Here is a 20277-nt window from a genome sequence, read left to right as displayed (position 1 = left end):
GAGACAGGGAAGGAATATGGGTTAGAACTATGAAAAGAGTACTACCCTTGGAGTTTCTGGGTTAGAATCCCATTTCCAATGATTGCTATTTGTGTGGCTTTGGCCAAGTCCCAGGATCATAGATTTAGAGCCAGAAGGGACCTCGGAGGCCATCCAGTGCAATTCCCTTCTTTTACATATGGGGACACTGAGGCATAGAGACGTTAAATGATTTGCCCAGAATCACGTAGTAGGTGTCCGAGACAGGATTTGAATCCAAGTCTCTCTGTCAAATGAGGAACTCGGACTAGATGATCTTTGGGTTCCTATCTGGCAATAGATCAATGAAACCGTGAATCCTTATGTTCACATACATCATCTCCTTTGGTCTTCACAGCATCCTGTGGAGGGAACGTTTAAATAACATGCTCATGGTCACATCTAGTAAATGCCTGAGACTGGTTTATACCCTAGTCTTTCTAACTCAAAGACCATCACTCTATCTCTTGTACTACACTGCCTGGCTTGTTGCCAGGGCACTTCTCTGGCTGATGAGATAAATGGGAATGACTTTGAAGAGTCCTGAACTAATGGAAAGCAGCTAAGTTGAACAAAAGAGTGTTGGACCTGGAGTCAGGAAGACCTGAGTTCAAATCTTACCTCAGATACTAACTAGTTGTGTGACCCTGGGCAAGTAAATTAACATCTGTCTGCCTCTGTAAATTTTCTCATCAGTAGGGATAATACTAGCTTTTATCTCCTAAGATTGTTGTGAAGATAACATATTTGTAAGGTACTTTTTAAAATCGTAAAACACTATATAAATGTTTGATATTATTATTAATGGAATATACTCAGACCAGAGTCAGGACACCTGGGTTCTGTTCTTGGCTCACTGGATAACTGTGGGCAATTTCCCATCATAGGCTTCCATTTTCACGTGTGTAAAATGGGGAGATAGGAGGCATGGCATTAAAACAAGAAAGTCTTGGGGCAGCTAGGTGGTGCAGTGGATAGAGCACTGGCCCTGGAGTCAGGAGGACCTGAGTTCAAATCCAGGCTCAGACACTTAACACTTACCAGCTGTGTGACCCTAGGCAAGTCACTTAACCCCAATTGCCTCACCAAAAAAAAAAAAAAAAAGAAAAAACAAGAAAAGAAATAAGAAACAAGAAAGCTTTCTTGGAGCTAAGAGGACCTGGGTTGAAGTTTTATTCTAGCTATGTGATCTATGGCAAGCCCTTCAGTGTCTCTGAGGCCATGTTGTAGATAAGCATAGCTGGGTATCAACAGAGAAAACGTCCACACTAGGGGAAGTCTGGATGGCATAAGGAAGAAAACACTGGCTTTGGGGCATAGGCCCTGGGTTCAAATCCTAGATTCACAACTTACTACTGCCTGTGTGGCTTTGGGCAAACCCCTTAATTTTTCTGAGCTTCAGTGTCCTCATTTGGAAAATGAAGAATTTGGGCTGGAAGACCTTCAATCTTTTCTAGCTCTGTATCTACGGTTCTATGAAGTCTCCACAAGACTGATGTCACAGGTGTGGGGCACACTGCCCTCTTTAGTGGAGTTTGGATTGGTCCAACTAGGCAGGAAAGAGATCTGGAATTATGCTGAGAAAGGGACTAAAACATTCCTACTTGTTGACACATATAGTTCCAATGCACTCTAGAAAGATCCCATATATTTCAAAATATTCATTGCAGGACTTTTTGTGCTAGCAGAGAATAGGAAGGAAAGGAGGTGCCCATCAGCTGGAGAATGGTTAAACAAATTGTATATGAACATGATAGAATATTTTTGTCCCATGTTGTTTGCTCAGTTATTTTTTTTCAGCCACGTTAACTTTTTGTGACCCTGTTTGGGGTTTTCTTGGCAAAGATCCTAGAGTGGTTGGCCATTTCCTTTACCAGCTCATTTTACAGATGAGTAAACTGAGGCAAACAGGGTTAAGTGACTTGCCCACTTACGTAGCTAATAAGTGTCTGAGGTCAGATTTGAATTCAGGTCTTCTCAACTTACTGACTTTAGGCCAGGTGTTCTATCTATTATGCCACCTAGATTGATCATCAGGAATGACAAATATGACTAGTTCAGGGAAGCATAGGAAGACTTGTATAATTTGATGTAAAGTTAGTAGAAACAGGAAAACAATATGTAAAATAATTACAACAATGAAATAAAAGCAATAATAATAATAAGCGTGATAATAATCAATGAAAGGAAACTAAGCACTGTATAATTATGACCAATCATGTCCCTAGAGAAGAGTTGAGAAAATGCACAATCATTCTCTCAATTGCAGAGGTAGGAGACTATGGGTGTGGAATATTGCATACACTGTTAGATGTGGTTGGTGTGCTGACTGGCCTTGCCAAATAGTTTTATGGTTTTTTTTTCATTTTTTGCTAAAAGGGAAGATTCACTAGGTGGGGGTGAAAAGGAGTCAATGTGGAAATGAATGTGATATAAAAACCCAAAAGGCATCAATTAAAAATTTGTAAAGAAATAAATCACAACCTTGGGCCATGAAAAACACAGACTGAGCCATTTTCATGTTCCGAAGTTGAACAACCATTGTTTTCACAATAAGTTACATGATATTTAAGCCCCAACCCTAAAATTCTACCTTCTACAAGAAACCTTTCTCAATCTTCCTTAATGCACATTTTCCCTCTGTTGATCATTTCCAACTTGTCCTGTATATGTATGCATATATGTATCTTGTTTTTATATAGTTTTTTGCATGTTGTTTATTCCCATTAGACTGTGAGCTCTGAGATCAGGGCCTTTTAAAAATTTCTATATTTATTCATTCATTCATTTATATATCTATTTATTTATACATTCAGGCACTTATTTATCTATTCATTCATTCATCCATTTATTTATTAATTCATCTATTTATTTAGCCCTTCTTTGTATCCCTAGCACTTAGCACGGGGCTTGGCACATAGTAGGTACTTAATAAGTTATTCTGACTGATTTTGAACTTCTTGGGAAGAAAGCCTAAGGAGATCAGCACCATTACTATAGCAACCATTTTTCTCTTTTCATTCTGAATAGCATGAATTTTCCTCTTTTTTCCCCCTATTTCCCACCTGCTCCTTCCCCTCTTTCATCCTCCCTCGCTACAGAGGGTCCCCCCTCCCCTACCAAGGAGGGCAAACAACTGAAAGCCCACATACCACAATCTAGCAATTCCCCACTCCCTGACCTTTTCCCAGACAACCTTGTGGTTCTGCATTGCCAGTGTTCACCATTGGGCTTTCTCCAGACCCCTCCTCTCTCACCCAGAACTCAATCTTTTTTAGTGGTTGATGGAGTGGACTTTTTAAAGAGCATTCAACTCATTGCATCGGTGAACTCATTTCTGGCCCTTGTCAGCCCACCAGCAGTCTGTCCCCCTTACCCCTCATCCCCCCAACCTCAAGGGACAACTCTCTATTCTTAGCAGTTATGCTGAATAAAACCAACCAGCTGCCAGACTACTGAAGGATAACTTGGATAGACTTGGAATATAGAAAATCACAGCTTCTCAGAGAGGGCCTTGAAGGGCCATATAATCATAGATGCAGAGAGCTGGAAGGTCCTCAGAGATTATCTAGTCAGTCAATAAACATTTATTAAGCAGAGTACCATGCACTGGGCTAAACCCTGAGATACAAAAAGGGGTAAAAGACAGACCCCACCCTTAGAGAGTTCACAATCTAATGGGAGAGATAACAAACATTTGTGCAAATAAGCTATATACAGAATAAATAGGAAACGAAAGGAGGAAGGTGCTAGAGCCTAGAGGGGGTGGGAATGGCTTCCTGTAGAAGATGGGAATTTTAGGTGGGGCTTAATGGAAATCAGGAAAGTTAGGAGGGAAAGCATTTCAGGCACATAGACAGCCAGCTAGAGTCAATGTCTGGGACTGAGAGATGGGATATCCAGTCCAGCCTCCCATTTTAGAGGCTGAGCCCCAGAGAGGGGAAGTCACTTGTCACAGAGCAGTTACTAGAGGCCAGGTCTCCTCCTTATCAGTTTTGGATAGAGGATGGTGACCAGCTATTCACTAAGGACAAGGTGAAAGCAAATGAGCTTAAATCACAGCAGAGGGGCTTGAGGTCAAAGTAGAAACACCATTCCAGGGTGAAAGCCCATGAAATGCTAGACCAGCAACAGGAGGACATGGGCTCTCTATGGAGATTTTTAAGAATTAACATCAAGCAACCCTACCTAGAGGCAGGGGGGATAGACAAGGTGGCATCACAAAATCTCTCTGAGATTCCACGATTGCACATTCAGACAGGAAGAGTGGTGGTGATTCCTTTAGGTTGAGAGGAGGAAAGACAGCATTTAAGTAGGCATAGACTGTGTTAGACACTGTCTTCATTCAACCCTAAGCCTCTTGTGTCCCTTTCTGTCTCCTTGGGAAAACAGAAGCCCTTAGGTGAGGGACAGCTCCATCAGGACCTAGGACAGTGACAATGATAGTGAAAGCTGCAATCAGTAGCTTTCACAGACTCTCTCCCTCTTTGGTCCTGGTGCCCATCATGACTCGTATTCCATCCCATTTCGCTTTTACGGATTGATATTTAGATTAAAGAGATAAACACAGCCAAAGAGCAGTGAGGCCTGACAGACAGACGGGAGTTCAGAGCTGCCAATCACTCAACGATGTCTCTTTCCTCCTCCTGGCATTTTTCCCTTTTTTTCACCCTCCCCTTTTCTCCTTAATTTATTTAGAAAGATGAACTGATAAGATTAGAAAGGAACAAGGAATACAACCATGAGAGTCTCTCTTCTCCCTTTTCAAAAACAAAAGGTATGAATCTATTTGCCTTTGCCTTCTTGGACAATTTAGAAGCTGGTCTCAGATTATTTAACTATTTATGTTTAGCCCGTCAGTCTTTTTTGGCCTCCCTCTTCCTCTTCCCCTCCCCCTTTTGCAGATAAAGAATTCAATTTTCTTTTAAACGGTGGGGAAATTGGAAGAGATTTTGTTCTGTTTAAGCACAGCTGGAGTCTCGGTCTCAAGGGGTTGGAGAACAATGAGATCAATTAAGATGCCAATGGAAGAGGGGGGAGATGTAGAGATGGGAGGAGAGAGGGAGAGAAAGAAGGGCAGAAGTAGGTTGTAGAGGATTGTCTGAAAACTGGGGCTCTTGATGTTCCCTGGGCAGAGGGCACAGTGGGTCACCAGTCCACCCTTTCCCTCTGGTCCTATGCAACTGAGTCCAATTTCTAGCCATTGAGCCCATGTCATCTCTTGGGCCTACAGTCATTAATTAGGAATTATTGTATAATTTCTATGAGTATCAGACTTAGAATAATTGTTATTGCCATTAATTTCTATAATTATCAGACAATGGTTGCATCAACCTGACCCTATGCATATAAAGAGGGGGAAAGAAGAAGAGGCATGATTCCAAATCACAGATGCTAAAAAAATTTTATTTCTGTTAGGCTTCAGAATGTGGTCAGACACACAGCCACCCAGGGCTGAAAACCTTAGCATTAATGTCAACCCCTTGTACTTACTCATTCCACATATCCAATGAGTTACCAAATCTTGGCATTTTTATCTCCACATCTTTCATCTATCCCCTTCTCTTCACTCAAATGATCACCATCCTAACTCAGGGTTTATCACCTCTTATCTGGACTACTGTGTGAGCTTTTGAACTGGTCTCTGTATTTCAAATCCATCTTCCTAAGAGCTATGGAAGGGATTTTCTTAAAGTGTAGGTCAGACAATATCACTCCCTGCTCCCACTCAAAAAACTGCAGTGGCTCACTATTATCTCCAGGATTAACTATAAACTTCGTTTAGCATTAGGAACTCTTTAGAACCTGGCTCCATCTTAGCTTTCCACCTTTTTACACATCCCTCCCCTTCATGTACACTACTGTCTAGCCAAACTTACCTTCTTACTATTCCTCATACAAAGTAATCCATTTCCTGGGTGCCATGCCTAAAACACACTCCCTCCTCACTTTTGTCTTTTAGAATCCCTTGGATCCTTCAAATCTCAGCTCCATTGACACTTTCTACATCAAGCCTCTTCTGATACCCCTAGCTGTTAAAGCCTGCTCCCCAAAATATCTTGTATTTAATCTTTATATACCCTACACATGTCTACCCCTCACTAGATTATAAACTCTTTGAAGGAAGAGACTGATTTTGTATCCCTAGGTCCTAGGATATCAGGGTCCTGATGAACTTCATAAAGGCTTGATTGATTTGTTGATGAATCAGTAGCTGAATACAATGTGGGTGACAGACATCACCAGTTGGGGTAGAGGAGGCTCCCATGAGAAATAGTCCCCAAGTGGATAAGCAACCTTTGAGAAACTGCAAGTTACCCATAAAAAAGAATATGGGGCCCAATAATGGATTTTTTCCCCAGAGGGTACTTTTCCTCAAGAGTCCAAAGTCTTCTGTAGAACTTCTGTCAAAGCAGCTTCTTGGAAGGAGGGATAAAGGGGGTGATTGTCCACTGGCCTGCCAAGTAGAGTTCGATGATATTGGGACACAGACCTGTTTTCTAACTCTCTTTGCTCCTGCCTTCCCAGTAAGATGCTTCTTTGTCCTTGAGACCACGGCACCCAGAGCGCCTCTTGGAGTGAGGGTGCCAGCCCCACCCCACGTCATGACTTATGTCTTACTTGAGATAACATTTGAGGACAAGAAACTGTGTGACATAGTAGAAGGAGCACTATCTGTGGACTCAGAGAACCTGGCTTTGACTTCCCCCTTTGATACTTATTCCTTGTCTATGGGAAAGTCACTTCTCTGGGTTTCAGCTTGCTCATCTATAAAATGGGGGTTATATTAATGACCTTCCAGCTCTATGTCTATGATCCTTTAAGAGGCCCTTGGGATTTGGGGAGCAGGTTTCCCCTTACTATCAACTCTCCCCCTGGGATCCGCCCCTAAAACTGCCAAGAATGGTAGTAGAGGACTGGATGAGGCAGCTGGGACAAACAGGGCTTGGATACCATAGGAGATCTCTGGAACTGAGTGGGCAATGAGTTGTAGCATCACAGAGCATACTGAGCTACAGCTGGAAAGGTCCTAAGTAGGGCTGGGACCTTAAATCCTCAATAGGAACCTTAAGATGTATAGGTCATGGACAACTTCTAGGAAACATTCTCCTGGGGAGAAGGGTTTAGGTTAGAGAACGGAAGCCTAAGGAAAGACATGATCATTGAACTCAGGATCTGAAAGTCTCTAAGGCCATCAGAGGATTAGGCTCCTTCTGCTTGGAATAGAGGGGAAAGAGAGCAAGAAGTACTGGGGAGAAGTGGTGGGGCAGCAGATTAAGGCCCAGCTCAATGGAAGAGTTCTTAATAATTCTAGCTACCGGGGCAGCTAGGTGGCACAGTGGATAAAGCACTGGCCCTGGATTCAGGAAGGCCTGAGTTCAAATCCAGCCTCAGACACTTGACACTTACTAGCTGTGTGACCCTGGACAAGTCATTTAACCCCCATTGCCCAGCAAAAAAAATAATTCTAGCTACCCCAAATCAGGATGGACAGCCTCTGGAGGTAGAGTATCCCCTCTCACTAAAGGTCTTGAAGCAAAGGCCTGATGGGAACCCAGTTGGACAGGTGGGAGAGGGGATTCTGACCTTGGTATGGTTTGACGAGATGGCCTCTAGAGTCTTTTCTGGCTCTGAGATTCTAGAACTCTGTAGAGCTTTCTTTGGCCACCCCAGACCACAGTGAATGGGGCAGCTGGGTGGTGCAGTAGATAGAGTGCCAGGCCTGGAGTCAGGAAGACCAATCTTCTGAGTTCAAATCCAACCTCAGACACTTAGTAGCCATGTGACCCTGGGCAAGTCACCTAACCCTGTTTGCCTCAGTTTTCTCATCTGTAAAATGAGCTGGAGAAGGAAATGACAAAAACCACTCCTGTGTATCTTTGCTAAGAAAACCCTAAATGGTGTTATGAAGAGTCAAACATGACTGAAAAAATGACAGTAACAAGACTAAGAAGCACCAGTGGCCAAACCCAATTGGCTTGGTATTACAGGAGTCTGCCTAGTCTCTTCTGGGAGCTTACAGATCCCTGTTTATTTATCTAGTCTCTCAGGCCCTGGTATTGGCCCCAAAGTGAGAATTTTAACTGGAGTGAGAAACTTTGCCAGACAGTGGTTGTCACCTTTTGGAACTGATGGGAAGCCCTGATTTAAAAGGTAGGGTTGGGGTTGAGCTAGGCAAACAGGGATGCTGGTAGAGACTTGCTAGAGTCCTAGAGTACAGAAGACTGAGCCTGCTCATTGGTGGTATAGAGGAATAACTCTAGTCCTCAGGAAGCTGAGAGTTCAAATCCTGACTTAGGCATTAGCTAGGTGTGTGACTCTGGACAATTCACTTAACCATTGCCTGCCTCAGTTTCCTTATCAATAAAATGGGGATAATAAATTACAACTACCTCCCAGGGATGTTGTGAGGATGAAATGAGATATTTATAAAGTACTTCACATATCTTAAAGCTAGCTATATAAATGCTAGTTATTTTTTATTATTAAGACTGTTGACAGTCTGTTGACAGATTGAAGATCATGTGAGACAGGAATAAGGGACTTAGAAATATGAAGAAGAGTAGCACAGGGTTGAGGGTTAGCCAGAACTGGGATGAACTTCTTTTCCATAATTTTTATGACCCCATCTCCCAACTTATTTCCTTCCTCCTCTTCCTTTCTCTCAATTCAAGCCTTACTTCCCCCATGAAATATCCCCTGATCACTCCAACCAAAGTGACCTCTCAGTTTTTTCTTTTTTTTGCGGGGCAATGAGGTTTAAGTGACTTGTCCAAGGTCACACAGCTAGTAAGTGTCAAGTGTCTGAGGCTGGCTTAGAACTCAGGTCCTCCTGACTTCAGGGCCGGTGCTTTATCCCCTGGTCAATGCTTCAAAGATCTTCTCAAATTTCCTATGCTAGAGTATAAGCCACTTAAGGGCAGACTACAAGTTATTCATCCTGGAGTCTTTTTGGTGCCTAGGAGGGGGCTTTGGACATAGTGAATGCTCAATGTATGTTTGTTGAGTTGAACTGAAATGAAATGTGGAGGGAAGCCTGGCCTAGACCCAAGTACCCAGGGGCTTGGGCCACTATTGCTCCATCCACCCTCTCCCCATGGAAAGGGTCAACGAAGTGGGTTTCCCTTATCTCTGTCTGAAGTTGTCTGTGCCTGGAGAAAACAGTCAAGGAAGATGGTGCCTTCCTAGCAGGGGAGCAGATCAAAAGGGCATCCAGGGAGAGAGGGTATCAGAGAGACCAGAAGCATAACTTGAGAGCTCAGAAGGATCAACTTATTTCTCTGAACTGAAGAGACCAGGAGAGACCAAGATGGGTCCTATAGTCCTGCACTTGGTGCTATAGGGATGGGCCTGGTTTGTTCTGTGTACCCTGGATCTGGATGCTGTGGGCAGCCCCAGCCACTCCCAGAGCCAGCCCTACCTGATAGCTGAAAGGGAAGGTGATTAGCATTTTAAATGCTAGGATATTGATGTTGGCTGCTCTCTGGTCTGGCTTGGAAGAGCCACATTATTACTCTTCCCCCACCTCTCAATCTTGGCCTTAACTGGTGGATTCTAGGGGGGTGGGAAGCAAAACAGTCTCGATCGATCCCCTTGTCCCAGTGAGACCCTGACAGTCTGAATCAATGAAGCAACAGAAAGGTGGTCCAGGCAGGGTGAGAAACAGAGATAGTATCAACTGAATGAATGAAGGACCTATTAGAAGCTGCAAGCTGTAGATAGTAGACAACCCTGGACTCTTCTACAAGATGCCAGCTTAGAGGGGAAAGGAGGTTGTTGGGAGACCCAATAGGATGAGGTAGGGCCTTCATCCAAGGGTTAACTAACTAGGAAGGAAAACGTAAGTGGTAAAGCTAAGCCAACCAATTCTCCCAGACTCCTAGAAAGGTGCCCCTGTGGGGGCAGATCTGGGATGCCAGGATTGGCATTGGAGACTCTCCTGAGAGTCTCCCTCAGAATTGTAGAAGGTATGGCTAGCAAGGCTAAGGAGGAATCGAGGAAGGACAGGGCACCCCCACGCCAGCCATGGAGTTCCCAACCTGGGATCATAGTACTTAAAATCAGAAGGGCTTAGCCCAGTGCCCGGCACATAGCAGGTGCTTAATAAACACTTATTGATTAACTGCAGGGACCTTAGAGATATCTAATATGACACACTTCTTTCACAGGGGAGAAAGCTGAAGTCTAGAAAGAGAAATAACTTGCTTAAGAAATGAAGTGTCAGGAAAGTATGTGGGAGGACAAAGATCAAAGAAGAAAGGAAATTTGAGAAGATCTTTGAAGTATTGACCAGGGGATATTTTGTGTTGTCTAATGTTAATAAGTATGGGTGATATAGACACATAAATAAGGCCTAAAGGAGTTCAGAGCAATGAGAGGTCACTTTTGGGCAGCTAGGTGGCACAGTGGATAAAGCACTGGCCCTGGATTCAGGAGGATCTGAGTTCAAATCCAGCCTCAGACACTTGACACAAAAACACTTGTGGCAACTCTTTTTGTGCCATCAAAGAACTGGAAACTAAGGGAGTGCCCCCCAGTGAGCAAATGATGGTATGTGGACATAACTGAATATTATTGTGCTGAAGGATATTATGAAAGGGAAGGTTTCTTTGAAATCTAGGAAGATTTGTAGGAAATGAAGCATAGGAACATCTATAACAATCTCTGTCATTGTCTTTATATTCATGTCCATTGAGAAAGATAACAACCCATCCACACCATCTTCTCCTATTCAGTGCTTGTTTATCTTCCTGGAAATTTTCCTTGTAGGGAAGTTAGTACTCCCATGCCCTAGGTTTCTCCAAATCCTATTCCAGTGCCTCACTGTGGTGTGGAGGTGCAAAAAGGGGTCTGCAAAAAGACAACTGGAAAACTTCAAGAAGTTCAAGCAGGTTCTCCTGAGAGGTATGGTTACAGCAACAGATGGTGCCTGTTATCCAAAGCCCAGAGAAGTGAAGAATGGGGAAGCTGGTCACCAGCACAAGGGCTACACTGATGAGGAATTTTTTGCCTGGACAACCAAAGTCTTCTCTCACAGTGGGACTGAAATCAACAAGACCATGGCCAGAAAGCTCTTTAGGTGAGAGAATATTGTCTGGGAGGTTATTGCTCAGAACACATCTCTCTCACTCAGTGAACATGGACTCCATCCAGATTTCTTTTGACTTGATCTCAGAGGGTCATATTTATCTATTCTTAGGAAACTTACCTTCCTAATCTATGAAAAGGGGCCAACTATATTTGCACTACTTAACCTCAAATAGAAAAAGGAAACACTTTATAAACTTTAAGGGATTCTGTGTGTGTGTGTGTGTGTGTATGCTTGTGAATTATAATTATTATCTAGTTCAATCCATATTCAGAAGAAATACCCTCTATAATTTATCCCTAGAGCCCTGGAGCATGGGCAAAGCATCATCTGGTGTGGCTTTGAGTTTCCTGGTCATTGTGGTTGCCCCCTCTCTCTTTGAGGCTCACTAGTTTATCAATGCCTTTCTTTATATATATATATATACATAAATATTTTATATTAAATTTTGTTTTGATTTTTAGCAATTATTTTTTTCTTCTGCCTCCTTCTTTCTCCCTCATTGAACAAAAAAGACAAGAAAAGTAAAACCTTCATAAAACATACATAGAGTCCAGTAAAATAAATTCCTATTTTTGGTCACATCCAAAAATGTAAGTCTTATTCAGCATATTAAATCCATCACCTCTCTGGAAAGAAATGTTTAGAATGATTTCCTTCAGTTCTCCAGAATAATGGTTTGCCTAGGACAATACTTTCCAATGGAGTAGTTCATCTCTTTGAGTGTGGGTAACCTCTATATTGGGACTTCCCCATAAGGATGAAATCACAGGTCCAAACCAAAACAGATACACAGGCAGTTTCTCTCCTTTCCAACATATTCTCTATATAATTAGCAAATGTCTATTCCTAAATCAAAGGTCAAACCACATCATTCTGTTTTAGGACTATTTCCAAATGACTCTAGGATAAAAACATTAATTCCTCTATTAAAGCCCACCACATTGTGACTGTGTTTACCATCTGATTATGTCAATGCCTTTCTTGAAATTATGTAACCCCCATCAAGTGGTACTAAGTAAAACTTATGGCATAAGAATGTGATGGAATATTGGTGTGTTATATGAAAATATAGGAAGGGGGCAGCTAGGTGGCACAGTGGATAGAACACTGGCCCTGGAGTCAGGAGGACCTGAGTTCAAATCTGGCCTGAGACACTTAACTAGCTGTGTGATCCTGGGCTAGTCACTTAATCCCGAAGGAAGGAAGGGAGGGAGGAAGAGAGGGAGGGAGGAAGAAAAAAAAGAAAGGAAGAAAGAAAGAAAATGTAAGAGGGACAGTTAAAGAAATCCAGGAAAACTTGTAGAAACTGATACAGAGTGAAGTGAGAATCAAGGGACCAGTTAATATGACAATGTTATTAAAGACAAACACGTTTGAGAGGCTTAAAAACTCTGATCAATGCTCTGACCAACCACAGCTCCAGAAGACTCATGATGAAGCATGCTACCTGCCTCTTGACAGAGAAGTGATAGAATCAGGGTGCAGAGTCACACACACACACACACACACACACACACACACACACAGAGCCAATGGGGAAGGAGGATGTGGGAAGGAGAGGAGGCAGATATTTGTTGGTTGGAAAAAAATGAAAATTTACTAAAAAATTAAAATATGCCCCCCCCAACTACTCATAATCCTCTGTATGTGGTTTGACTTAGGCCAAGTACAGAAGGTCTTCTCACTTACTTGCATTCTATATACTACCTTCCAGCCTCAAATAATATTAATTTTTTCATCCTATTTTTGACTCATCATGAACTCACCATTTATTTAAACCTGTAGGTCGTCTGCATATTAACTGCTACCTAGACACACCTCAGCCTTCTCCATCTAAAAGGGTGCCTTTTCTGTCTCTAGTGGGGGAGATTCTGCAACCACTCCAGGTGATCCTTTCTGGTATTAAATAATAGATCTCTCCCCCAAATACTCCATCTTTCTTGCAGACTCAGGAAGGGCAGCACCTGAGAGCAAGCAGAGGTGGTGGTGAAGGGCTGGGGGAGGGAGAAGCAAGGAGAGAAGCCATTCTCAGGAGATTCTGCCCCTGCTTTCAATGCATATTGAAATATTTTATTTTTTTCTTAATTTTTTTCTGAAACAAGTGGCCATGAAACCTTTTAATAACATCACAGAAAAGGTCAGGGAGAAGGAATTTCACAGTCCCTGAGCAAGCAGCTATAACTTCATCCCCTCTAGCAGCAAAGGAGACAGAAAGACTTGGTCTTGCCCAGAATTAAGTGTGTGTGTGTGGGAAGGCATGAGGATGGTGCAGCCTTATTAAGGAACTGAGCTGGGCAGGGCAGGGATGAGATGCAGGGGGCAGTATGGGTAAGGCAGGACAGTGTGTGGGTCATGCTCCTGGTGATTCCTGACTCTCACTCAGTTCTGGCAGGTTCTCTCTAGGGGCTGACTTTATAGCCTAGAGAGGAGGTGATGAGAGACCAGATTGAAGGTTTCCATCACCATGCGACAATTAGAAGCCTGGTCTTTGGTGGGAGGGATGGGACTATAAAATGAGCATAGCTCCCTTCTATTTTTTTCAGTTTGAAAGAAAAAAAAAATTCACTATGATTGTGTACTGGGAACTATGGGATGTGCTTCAGTGTACAAAGAACCCTCCCTGGACAGAAAGGGGGTGAGTGTACAAAACTACTGACCCAACAGGGAGTAAGAATGGCTTTGAAGTCTGGCTGTGTGTGTGTTCTCCATCCAACCTGCAGTGTTTTCTCCCAGGAGGCAGCTAGGTGGACCAGTGGGAAGAACACTGGCACTGAAGTTGGTGGGACCTGAGTTCAAATCTCACCTCAGACACTAGCTGTGTGACCTTGGGCAAGTCACTTAACCCAAATTGTCTTAAATATTCAGGGCCGTCTCCAGTCATCCTGATATATATCTTGCCACTGGACCCAGTTGACTCTGGAGGAAAGAGTGAGATTGGTGACTTTGCACAGCCCTCCCTCACTTAAGTCCAATCCAGTGCAAGTCATGACATCACCCTGACATCATGGTCCTCTTCAAGAATGAAGAACAAACAATAACAACAATGGTTTTCTCCCAACTTTCCCAATAGGAGGAGACAAGAGGGGGATGGGGAGAAGGCAGGCTTAGGACTGGAGGAAGCCTCTTGAGACCCTTTCAAAAAGAATGGCATTTACAGTGCTTTCGGGTTTGCAAAGCACTGTACCTACAATATTGTGTTTGATGCTCACAACATAATGAGGAAAACTGAGGCTGAGACAGGCTGACTTGGTCAGCTTCACATAGTTAAATATCTGAGGCAGGATTAAAAAATCAGCCTTTCCCAGACCCCAAGCCCGACACAGGGAGCCAGGCAACTCATTGGCAAGAGTGTGAGTCGGGGAGACTTAACCTCAAATACTTATTAGCTGCATAACCTTGGGTAAATTACTTAAGCTCCTGGCCTCAATTTCCCTGTCTGCAAAATGGGGATAACATTTAGCTTCCAGAGTCATTGTGAGGATTAAATGAGTTTAAAGTACTTTACATATGCTGGTATCATTAATATTAATGGTATAAAAACTGTACCAATATCTATTAATTCTGCCTCTGCCTCAGTTTCTCATGTCCTCCTTTTCCTCCTTCTGACTCCTGAATGCCCTGCCAGGTACCCTGTTGCTGCAGACAGGGCCTCTGAAGCTGGAGAATGTTGTCTTCCCCTGACTAGGAGAAGGCAGATCCTGGTACCCCCTCCCAACCTTTCCCCTACCCTGTGCCCCATTCCTGCTGCTCCCCCTTGGGCAGGCGCCAGTTTCATGGGAGCTGCTGTGCATTTTCTGCAAGGTCCTCACTGCGGGCATTGCTGCCAAACAACCCCCCCAAACACGGAACAAACGCCTTCCGGGCAGAGGGACTAGGAGCAGGGGTGAATGGTAGGGGTTTGTCATCCCTTGGATCTAAAATATTTGAGAAAGGGAGAGACAGTGAGAAGGGGAAGGTAGCACAAGGATGCTACCACAGAGATGTGCCCATTTGCCTTGGGTGGTCTTCCAGAGGAAGGGCTAAGGGGTCAATGATAGCAAGACATGACTGCCCTTGCCATCCCAACCTTGCCATTTGATGTCATCCATTCTTGTGGAGTTGGGGAAGGCATCGATGCTTTTTTTGGATAAACTCTTAAAAGTTTGAAAGGGTTCTAAGAGATCATCTACCCTAACTCCTTAGTTTTACAGATGGGAAAACTGAGACTTACGAGCTACTTCTGGCTCTGCCACTTATTAGCTGTGTGACCTTGAGAGAAATCTCTTCACCTTTCTGGGACTCAGTTTTCTTCCACAGAATAAGAGATGGTTAGACAAGGTGACTGACCTCTGAGGTCTTTTTTAGCTAATGATTCCAAGTGATCTCATCTAGTTCTTTCTACTCTTTCAGGCTACCTCCTTGTCTGTTCAGGTTAAGGAAGGAGATGATCTGTCTGGGCTCCTTTGGGAAACTGGCCACAATGGTTGGTAGTAGATGTGCCTATGTCTTGGTTCACTGACCCTCCTCACTATTGGGATTACCCTGGCTTCACTGGGGCTACCTTTCAAAGGGCTTCCTTGCCTCACTTTTTCAGTCCCTCCAGGAGAAGAGCTGCCTCTATGCCTAGAGGCAGATCCTGGGCTCCCCAGCAGCTGGAAGGGATAGCTAAGGGGTAGGCCACAGTCCTCCATCCATTACTGTACTAACAAATCCAAGTCAGTTTCTCAAGCTCAACAATCCTATTTGTCTTCCTGAGTAGGGGAGGATGTAATAACAATAACAATAACAATATATAATAATACATGGTTCTTCAAAGTTTACAGAGCAATTGTAAATAAGGTTTCCTTTGTTCCTCCCAACAAATCTGTGAGGTAGGTATTATTATTATCTACATTTTACCGATGAGGAAACCAAGGCTCCAAGCCTAGGGTCATGTAGTTAATAAGTGGATCTGGTCAGATTCAGGGCTTCTTGACTGTTAAGGACACTATGACATATCACCTCTATAGATAGAAAGGAAGACCAACCTGAGAAGAGTTAAGGGCTTAATTCCACCCCTGCAACATCTCTCCTATCTTTTTTTTTTTGCTTTCTATTTCCACTGCAACCACCCTAGGATAAACCCCAATAACTAACTACCTCCTGACAGGTCTTCCCAACTTTATCATCTCCTCTGTTCAAGCCCTCCTTCATATAACTTCCAGAATTATTATCTTTATGATCTGAGGTCATCACTCTCCTGCTCAAAAAATCTTCATCAGTTCCTTCCAAGGGCAGCTAGGTGGTGCAGTGGATAAAGCACTGGCCCTGGATTCAAGATAACCTGAGTTCAAATCCAGCCTCAGACACTTGACACTTACTAGCTGTGTGACCCTGGGCAAGTCACTTAACCCTCATTGCCTCACCCCCCCCCCAAAAAAAAAACAAACAAAAAAAACCCAACCAACAAAAACAAACTCAAAATCCCACCAAAAACATCAGTTCCTTCCAGCCTATTAAATCAAATTAAACTTATTTTTCTGGCATTCAAGGCTTTTTACAATCTGGCATCTTTCCAAACTTGCCCCATATTACTCTTTTCCATTTATTCTTGGCATAAGCCAAAATGTTCTCATTTCCACCATTTGGTTGTTTTTCAGTTGTGTCTGACCCCCATTTGGGGTTTTCTTGACAAAGATACTGGAGTGGTTTTGTCATTTCCTTCCCCAGCTCATTTTACAGATGAGGAAACTGAGGCAAAAGGGGTGAAGTGACTTGCCCAGGATCATGCAGCTAATGAGTGTCTCAGGCTGCATTTGAACTCAGGAAGAAGACTCTTCCTGCCTCCAGGTCCAGCGGTCTATCCACTACAGTGCCACCTAGCTGCCCAAATCTCCACTAAGCATACCAAAAATCCTTCTCCCTTTTGTCTTTGTGCTATCACCTATGCTTTTGGGTGAGAGGAGTCCAGGATGGCAGTTGGCACACCTGTACATTTGATACAATGCTCTCTCTACCCATTCTTGTTTGATGAATCCATCCTTCCCCAGGTGCCTGGCACAAATCTCTGAACCTGATAAGTTAATCCAATAATAACCTAATAAGGAACTTAATAAGGGTTTAATGCTGTTATTCATAGGAAAAAGCTACAGTTGTCTCTCTCTAGTGGTCTATCTTCTTCCTCCCTGGAAACTCTTGAATACTGAGTTCTAGAATACTGAAAAGTTCAGCATAAGACCTGTCCTTCCCAGGATGGGACAGTCATGGACTCACAGAGTCCAAGAGTTAGAATGGACTTCAGAGTTCATCTACAAGGTTGTGTAAAATGATGAAAAGACTCCTAGCATTGGAGTCAGAGGATTTGGGTTCAAATCCTACATCAAGTGCTTACTGTTAGAGAGACCCTCACCATTAGTCCTCCTACTATCCTGGTCATTGTCCTGTGAACAGCCTCATCCTGAAGACATTCCTAAAATGTGGTATCCCAAATGGAAAAGAGCCCCCCAGAGGTGTCAGTAGCCAAGCAGATCAGCAATAAAGGAACCTCCCTCTCCTTTTCTCACCACTGAACTTCTATTGATCACATCAGTTGCTTTTACTGTCATATAATTCCATTGAATCACATTGAACTTGGACTCCACTAACCCCCTCCAGTCCTTTACATGTGGCCTGTTGTGGCCATCCTGAGCAGTGAAATTGATTTAACTCCATTGCAAGATGCTTTAGAGCCCTTGGCAAGAGTGTCAAAATGGGGGCCTCCTTTACTGTTGTAAATCGAACCTTGCTAAGATAATAAGCTACAAACAAGATGCTGAAGAAAATGAGCTCCTTATGCTGATGAAATCACAGGTCTGGACTGATGGAAAAATACTCAGATCACTAGGAAGAGGGAACTCTCTTTGATGTCTCTCTGTCTCAGGGGATATCTGGATAGTGTCATGACCCAAAGTTACCCAATGATTCCCTTTGCAGGCTTCTCCCAGGGAACAAGCACAGGTCAAGCAGTCCCTCCTGTCACTGTGGCATGAAAGGAAGTCCTCTGACCACATAGCCCTTCAAGTTGTCCATGTTCCTAAACCCTGAGTTATTCTTAACTCTTCCCTCTCCCTTACTCTTTATATCCAACCTATTGCCAAGTAGTGTTTTTACTATCACAATCTCTCCCTTCTTTCCCCTCATATAGTCACCATCCTAGGTTAGGGCCTCATCACCATTCATTTGTACTCTTACAATATCCTCTTAATTGGCCTCCCTGTAATCAGTCTCTCCCCTCTCCGATCTGTCTTCATGCAGTTTCCAAATTGTTATTCTGGAAGCACAAGTCTGACGACATCACTTGCATAAACATCAGTGTCTCCCAAACAACTCCGGGAAAACAATAAGAACTCTAAGAACTCTTCACTTTGGCATTTAAAGTCTTTCCCAATCTGAGCCCAGATAACTACTCTTCTTGATGAGCTTGATGCTACAGCAAAATTGGCCTGCTTACTCTTGCCCAACAAATAGTGTTCTACCTTCCGTCTCGATGCCATCCTCATGCCTGAAATGTGCCCTCTGCCCACCTCTGCCTCCAAGAATCCCTGGCTTCCTTTGAGAACCAAATCAGATGCTACATCCTACAGGAAGTCTATCCTCATCTCCACAGTTGGTACTGCCCTTCCCCTTAGAATGAATGAGTGATAAAGCATTTCTTTATTTGTTTTTTGTTTGTTTGTTTGTTTGTTTTTGTGGAGCAATGGGGGTTAAGTGACCTACCCAGGGTCACACAGCTAGTAAGTGTCAAGTGTCTGAGGTTGGATTTGAACTCAGGTCCTCCTGAATCCAGGGCTGGTGCTTTATCCACTGCGCCACCTAGCTGCCCCTAAAGCATTTCTTTAAATACTTACCATGTAGATTGCATTCTAATGGTGGGACACAATGCATGAAGGGGAAGCTAGAAAGTTAGAGGGGAAGGAGAGGAGGGGTGTGTGTGTGTGTGTGTGTGTGTGTGTGTGTGTGTGTGTGTGTGTGTGTGTGTGTGTGTTGGGGTGGTGGTAGTGGGAAGGATGTGCCCAGTACCATGGTTTGGAAATGACTGGAAAGTGACATAGAGGTCTGGTTCTGAACAAGATAGGGTGAAATCTCCCCCATTAGGGCATAGTATCCCAGGGACAGAGTCTAATGCTCTGGTAGGAAAGGGATGAAGAGGATAAAGTAGACATTCAAAGGGCATGTGGCATTGTTTGGAAAGGGCCAGAGAGTGACATGGTGGTCTGGTTCCAAGCTCTCTTCTTCATATGAATACTTTGGACTTAGTTTCCTGGGGGCACATTACTTCCCCCAAATAGAATGTAAGTTCCTTGAGGGAACGGACTATTTTGTTTTTTGTATTTTTATCCTTAGCATTTAGCACCATACCTGGCACACAGTAGGCTCTTAATACATTCCTGCTGAATGAATGAATGAATGAATGAATATAATCCGCACTCCAGAGCTAAGCACAGTCAACAGTGTGCCAACAGCCATCCCCATACTCCCCATCATACAATAGCATCCTATATTAGATCTGGATGCCCTGGGTGGCATCGTGCACTGGCTGATTTATGGCAGGGGCAAGCCTCAGTGAAGGCTGGCAGAGCCAGAGGGTGGAGGGAGGCAAAGCAACCAATGGCAAGCACAGACTTATTGTTTAGCATCTGACAGCCTGACTAGCTAAACATCTGTTTGAAATATTAATAACTGTCAGATGGGAAGCGCCCCGGGGCTCAATACAGTTTCACGCCATCTGTCTGTAGAGTAAACACACTTATAAGTGTGGGACCCCATGAGCCAAAGAGGCATTCTCCTGTCTCTGCTCAGGGTTGGGGGTGGGGAATCTGGAGGAAGGGAATGGGAACTTGTATCTGAATTTGGGGCTCCAGGGGGAGAGCAAGAGGAAGCTTGAATGAATGAGTGGGGTAGGGAGAAGAATATAGCTTGCAGTCACTATAAGATCATATACTTAGAGCTGATGGAGACCTTAAGGATCACATGGTCCAACCCCTTCATTTTACACGAGGAAATTGAGGCTCAGAGAGATGAAATGAGTTGTCCAAGGCCGTATGGGTTGTGGCTGGAAGAAATCTATCCCATGCTGGATGGCTAAGGACCTTTAAGGCTCTAATTTGCCTCTAATTTTCCCAGGGGCTATGTCCTTAGACAATGTAGGACACCAATCCCAGAGGTGACTG

The 20277-nt window shown here is 43.6% G+C and overlaps 1 protein-coding gene across 1 annotated transcript in view; it reads right to left on the bottom strand.

Moving 5' to 3' along the window:
* Positions 1 to 20277, bottom strand: part of CDH23 (cadherin related 23) — a 623958-nt gene that overhangs the window by 228292 nt on the left and 375389 nt on the right. The gene's annotated exons all lie outside the window — the stretch shown is intronic.

This window comes from Dromiciops gliroides, chromosome 2 (genome assembly GCF_019393635.1).
Source record: "Dromiciops gliroides isolate mDroGli1 chromosome 2, mDroGli1.pri, whole genome shotgun sequence".
Classification (NCBI taxonomy): Eukaryota; Metazoa; Chordata; class Mammalia; order Microbiotheria; family Microbiotheriidae; genus Dromiciops; species Dromiciops gliroides.
This window is presented reverse-complemented; position numbering and strand designations above follow the sequence as displayed.